The sequence below is a fragment of the Myotis brandtii genome, unplaced genomic scaffold, assembly GCF_000412655.1.
Source record: "Myotis brandtii unplaced genomic scaffold, ASM41265v1 scaffold105, whole genome shotgun sequence".
Classification (NCBI taxonomy): domain Eukaryota; kingdom Metazoa; phylum Chordata; class Mammalia; order Chiroptera; family Vespertilionidae; genus Myotis; species Myotis brandtii.
Genome location: NW_005353538.1, coordinates 2,097,147 through 2,102,901, shown reverse-complemented (window position 1 = coordinate 2,102,901; position 5,755 = coordinate 2,097,147).

Genomic DNA, 5,755 nt, shown 5'->3' with positions numbered 1-5,755 from the left:
GTGCGTGCCCTGGCCGGTGCTCAACTAGTTGCAACATCGTCTCCTTACGTCAGGGTTGCGGGCTCCATCCCTGGTCAGGGCACATGTAGGAATCAACCAATGAATGCATAAGTAAGTGGAACAACAAATCCATCTCTCCCCCCTCTTCCTCTCTTTCTCTAAAATCAATTTTAAAAATTTTATAAGGGCCCTAGCTTGGCTCAGTGGATAGAGTGTCGGCCTGTGGACTGAAGGGTCCTGGGTTGGATTCCGGTCAGGGCACATGCCCGGGTTGCGGGCTTGATCCCCAGTGTGGGGCGTGCAGGAGGCAGCCGATCATGATTCTCTCTCATCATTGATGCTTCTATCTCTCTCTTCCTCTCCCCTTCCTCTCTGAAATCAATTTAAAAAATGTATATTAAAAAGGCATAGGTGTCATTAAATTCCCTAAGCGCTCCTTACCCAAACCCTAGACGCCCAGGTTGGCGGACGTCTAGGCACCTTTGGCTGTGTCTCCCCTCAGCGGTTTGGATGGGAGCGTCCTGGTTCTATGCTCACTGAGTTCAAAGCCCTGAGGCTCGTCCTGCACAGATGGGGTCTCTAGGGCCCTTGTTCAGGCCACGGTCGGGAGGGTTAGCCAGGGAGGCTGGGTTCCCTCAGTCACAGTGGCCTCTCTCCCCTGTCTGTCCTCCCCTAGCTCTCAGCTCTGACGCTGGCCGCGAAGTCGGCCCTGAGAGGCTCCATGAAGTCCTGATCCTGGAGGCGATGCTCGAAGCCGCCGTGCTCTGGAGGGCAGGGGTGGGGGACCTGAACTGAGAGAGAGAAACGGAACTCCCTGAGCGGGAGCTAACTCGCTGCCTCCCAGGTGCTCCTGCAGCGCCTCTGACCACACACTCACAAACGTGTTTGTCAGATTGCGGTGAAGGAGCTTCCGTGTGGAGAGCTGCCCGCAGTGTTTCTCTTTTTTCTCCACCTGTGCGAGCCTTCCCCCGGCGGCCACAGCTCTCTGCCAGTCTGCCAGCCCTGCCACCCTCCCTGCACCCTGCCTGCCTGACACCAGCGTGGCCGTGGCTCACGCCTGGTCCTGCATGTGGTTGTTCCCCGCACGTCTCATTCAACTCAGAGCCCTTTCATCCTGTCCCTGCAGAGCCTGGCCGGGTGGTCCCGGCACAAGGCCACTCAGCACATGACTGAACGATGGGCGAGCTCACCGGCCAGGGTTGCAAAGACCTGAGGCCGATGTCGTGGGCCACGCCTTCCAGAGGGAGGTCCTTTAACAGAACCAGAGCCTCAGCCGGCACCGCCATCGCCTTCATCATTGTCATCGTCACGGCTGCCGGGCCCCGAAGGGTTCATGTTTTCTTCCATTTCTGACCCTCACTCGAAATAGTCAGTTTGGGCCAGAGTCTGTTTTGCTTGTTACACAGATGAAGAAACTGCAGCTCAAAGAGGTTTGCGGTGTGCCCGGAGCGTCAGCTTCAGGAGCCGGGGGGCAGGCACCCGCATGCTCAGGTGTTACAGGAAACTGGGCCGATGCTGCTGCCTAACTGCCATCCATCCTGATGCTCCTCTTCTCCACTTGTGGGTCTGGTCGCATTTCGGGGTGACTGGGGCCCCCCTGGAGCGAGCGAGTGGCCCTGGGATGGGTGACAGGGCCCGGGAGGGGCTGTGTGCGACTGCCACCTCCTGGGCAGCTCACTCGGCGCCGCCCACACGCTACAGGGCCAGGCTGTGTCGCCATACGACCACGGCCTGATGGTGCGCTAACACATTTAACGCTGGTTAAACGCTTCCAGAGACCAGGGGCTCCGCCCACACGCTACAGGGCCAGGCTGTGTCGCCATACGACCACGGCCTGATGGTGCGCTAACACATTTAACGCTGGTTAAACGCTTCCAGAGACCAGGGGCTCCGCCCACTCAGGAGTCTGCGCTGGCTGCACTGTCTGTGATGAGGCACACGCTCTTCTCTTCACTGAACCCCCTCCCCGGCCCTGTGGCCCTCAGAGGGTGGGCCCAACCTCTGCCAGATGCCGGCTTTTCCAATATTTGAGAGCAGCCACCGCGTCCGCACCTTCCAGGCTCCCTTCCTCGCCCGTCAGCACCGTTCTAGTGTGATGTCCAGCCCTTCCCCTCGCTGTGCACACACCCCACTCCAGCAGCAGCTCCCGGAGACAGGGTGGCCCCAGGCCAGGGCTGGAGCCCAAGGACAGGAATGCCCCCCTCTGGCCCCTACCCCTGCCCAAGGCGCTGTGGCTTTGGGGGGCTGGCGTGCCAGTGAAGCGGGGCCTCTTTCCCATGACCGGCCACTGAGCGGGCCTCAGCCCTGCACCTGAGGGCCGCTGGGGGAGAGGGCATGATGGAATGTAGCATGGTGGGTCTGCCGGAGGTGACTGCTGGGTCAGGGGGCACCGTTACCACGCCCTGAGGAGCCCTGCCCGGCCCGAGGTCCTGGCTCGGCCCAGAGGAGGGGACAGACTCAGCTGAGAACAGTCTGAGGAGCGTGAGGTCCCCGTTTCAGGCCACAATGGCACTGAAGGCTTAGTATCTTCAAACTGACTTCATTTTAAACAAACTCGGCTGAAAATGCAAGAAGATCGAACACTGTGTTTCCCGGGAGTTTCATGGGAAGGAAAGAGGTGACAGGCAAAAGCAACCTCACGGTCACACAGGCGTGAGAACACTGGGTGAATGGGTGTCTTTCCCTGAGGACTCATCAGAGCCTCACATGCTGACGGCATCTCACCCTGCACGTGCAGACACAGTGGAGGGCTGGGGGATCCGGTCCTGCTTTTTCTGGTCCAAAGACTGCCCTCTCGCTGGCCTCTGCCCACACTCAGCTCGGAGAGACCACAGGCTGTCAGTTGTTTCATTCCTTCAGCAAGTCTGCGCCCAGCTCCTGTGCAAGGAGCAGCTGCTTTTCCGGAAACTCCCCCGGGTCCCTGCTGGGGAAGGAGCCAAGGGGTCAGAGCGGGAAGGGAGTGAGGGTCTCCCACGCGCACCTTGTGTCCCAGAGGAGGACACGGGCCGGCAGAGGACACCCCGGCCACAGGCCTGAGGGTCAGCCCGGGCTTAGGTCCCGGGCTCCTGACCCCCAGGCCTGGGCTCCATCGAGGTGGCATTCATGGCCCAGGGATGTCCTCCCTCCCGCCCACTGGCCGGGTGTGCCCTGCTCACCACTCTGTCCCTGGGGGCCGGGTGCAGGCCGTGGCAGGCCCTCTGTGAGTGGGCACTGAATGAAGCTACAATGGTGGGGGAGGGGGTGACTTTCAAGACCTCACCTGTGGCTGCGGGTTCCGCGAGCTGTGAAGAGAGCTTCGAGGAGAAGGGTGGGGGCAGAGAGAAGCCGGGCAGGCGGGTGTGGGCTGCGGAGCCCGCATCCGCAGAGCAGAGGGAAGAGTAGGGACCAGCCTCGGGAGAAGGGGCCGTGCGGCCCTGTGGTGTGCGGCCGCCCACCCGGGACATCCACTCACCGGCCAGAGGCTGCTTGGTGCCTCCAAGACTCCGGCAGCTAACCCTGCACTCAACCGAGTTCCCCATGTTCACCTGAATCAGCTGAAGTAGCTTTTTCCCCCTTTTTTGGGCAAATCCTAAGGGAGCCATGAGCTCCTACGAATAGCTGTGGTGGCTGAACGGAGGCTGTGGGCCGAGCTACACTCAGGGCCTCGGGCGCAGACCTCTGTTCCCGGAACCAGCTGTAAGACCAGTGCGGTCAGCACACCTTCCCAGCCGCGGACAGAGACCCTGGGAGTTAGATGCTTGTCCAGCCCTCACGGCCGGCGAGCCCAGGGGCGCGGCCCGAGCGGAACAGCCGGCTGCAGGGTGTCCGTCCTGTTCATTGTCCTCGGTGGTGGCAGTGTTCCTGCTGTTGCCTTCTGGGAGTTTCAATGTGGGAAGCCTCATACAGACCCAAAGCAGGGGACAGTGTGAGGCCTGCCATGCCCCCCCCCCCCAGGCTGTGACAGCTGCTGACGCTCGGCCAGCGTGCTCATCCCTATCCCCATACTCCCCCACTTCAGCACCAGGGGCTTTTTGAGCGAATCTCACACGTGATATAGTTTCATCGATAGTTAGTGCGAGCTAAGGACGACGCCTCACTGTCCGTCGCTACGCTGTGCCATCCTGACCGGGTGCTGCTCAGGCAGACACGCCCGCTGTGCACCTGGGCTTCAGGCGAGCGCCCCCTGGGCAGCTGGACCACGGCCTCGGGCAGAGAGCAGGCGCCTCCCTTTCCCAGTGCTCCCCTCACAGCCGGGCACAGCGCCCCCTGGGCCTCCTCAGTGGGTCTCGCTGCAGCGGAAGCCTCTGCCGTCAGCCCGGCTCCTCTGGCGATGGGGACAACCAGCTGTGGTGCCTTCCGCCTGGAGGGGCGGCTGCCACCACATAGCAAGTCTTCCTCGACCAGCCGGGACCCAGACCCCAGCCCTGGCCATGCCTTAGTCCTCTGCCTAGGAGGGAATGACCTCCACGCCACCCCGTCTCAGACAAGAGGGATGGAGCAGATGGAGCAGAAGCACCTGGAGTCAGAGAGCCCCTGTCCCTCTCTGAACTGGAAGGTCATGCCTCACTTTCTTAGTCTGTGAAATGGGAGCATAGCACCGACCTTGCAGCTGTGAATATCCAAGGAGACTGAGGGCAGTTTTCTGTGTTGTTTGGCTGAAGGAGCTGCAGTACCGGCTACGGACAGCAGGTGTCGCCCCAAGACTAGCCCTGGAAACCTCGGGGGCCAAGGTGGAGGCCGCGCACTGAGAGAACGCTCTTCCCTTTCGGATCCCCTTGGACTGGGGCGGAAGGGAAGTCCAGCCCGCGGGATTGCTCCGTAGGGAAGTCAGCCTCGGGTCTGGCTCCGTCCACAGCATGTGCACATGACGCCCACAGGGAGGCTGGAGAGGAGATCGGCTGCGAGAAACCAGGGCTGCGCTGAAGGTCGAGCTAAGGAACCCACCATCACACCTTCTGCGCCCACACTCCGGGTGCTCTGCTGAGACAGGCTCGCAGGCCAGCCCTCTAGGAGGAGCCGAGCTGCGGCCCCTGCCCCTTTGGGAAACTGCAAAGGGCGCAGGTTGCCCGCGGCTCTGGCCTGGGACGGGCTGTCTTCTCAGAGAGTCTCCCGCTGGGCTCAGATTCCAGGCTCAGCCAGGGGCCCAGCTACACAGAATGCGCGAGCTCGCGGGACAGGGAGACAGAGGCAGAGACCGGGTTAGGAGGCTCCCGGCCAGGGGTCGGGAATCCGTCCTACGTCTCCCGGGACTTGGATGTGAGCAGCCCAGCAAGGGCCTCAGGGTCGGCCCCTGGGAAACGCTGGGCCCCAAGATCGGGGTCTGTGTTCTGTAGGACACAGCCATCTCCACTTCCTCTTGTTAAGACACCCGGCACAGGCATCGGGTTTCCCAATAGTCCATGGAGGTTGTGCTGACCGAGGGCTGGGGAGCGTGCGGCCCAGGGACAACCTTGGCCGGCATGCTCCATCGCTCCGTGAAACCCACATGTGGTAGCCGTTATCTCGCTCACACGCCGTATCTCATTCGCTCTTCTTCATCCACGTTTTAGATGAGGAGGCTGAGGTCCGGAGACCCAGCGGACAGCGGCAGAGCCTCCTCTGCACTGTCCCGCGCACGTCCCTGCACGGCTGAGAAGAGACGAGTCCTCCCCAGTGGTCAGGGGGCGCCTCTGATTCCGGGAGAGGCGGCAGCAGCTTGTCCGGGACCTCAGGGTGCCGAGCATTTTGCTCCGGGACGCGGCTCCCCGGGGACTCCAGGTGGAGGGCCAGGCCCCCT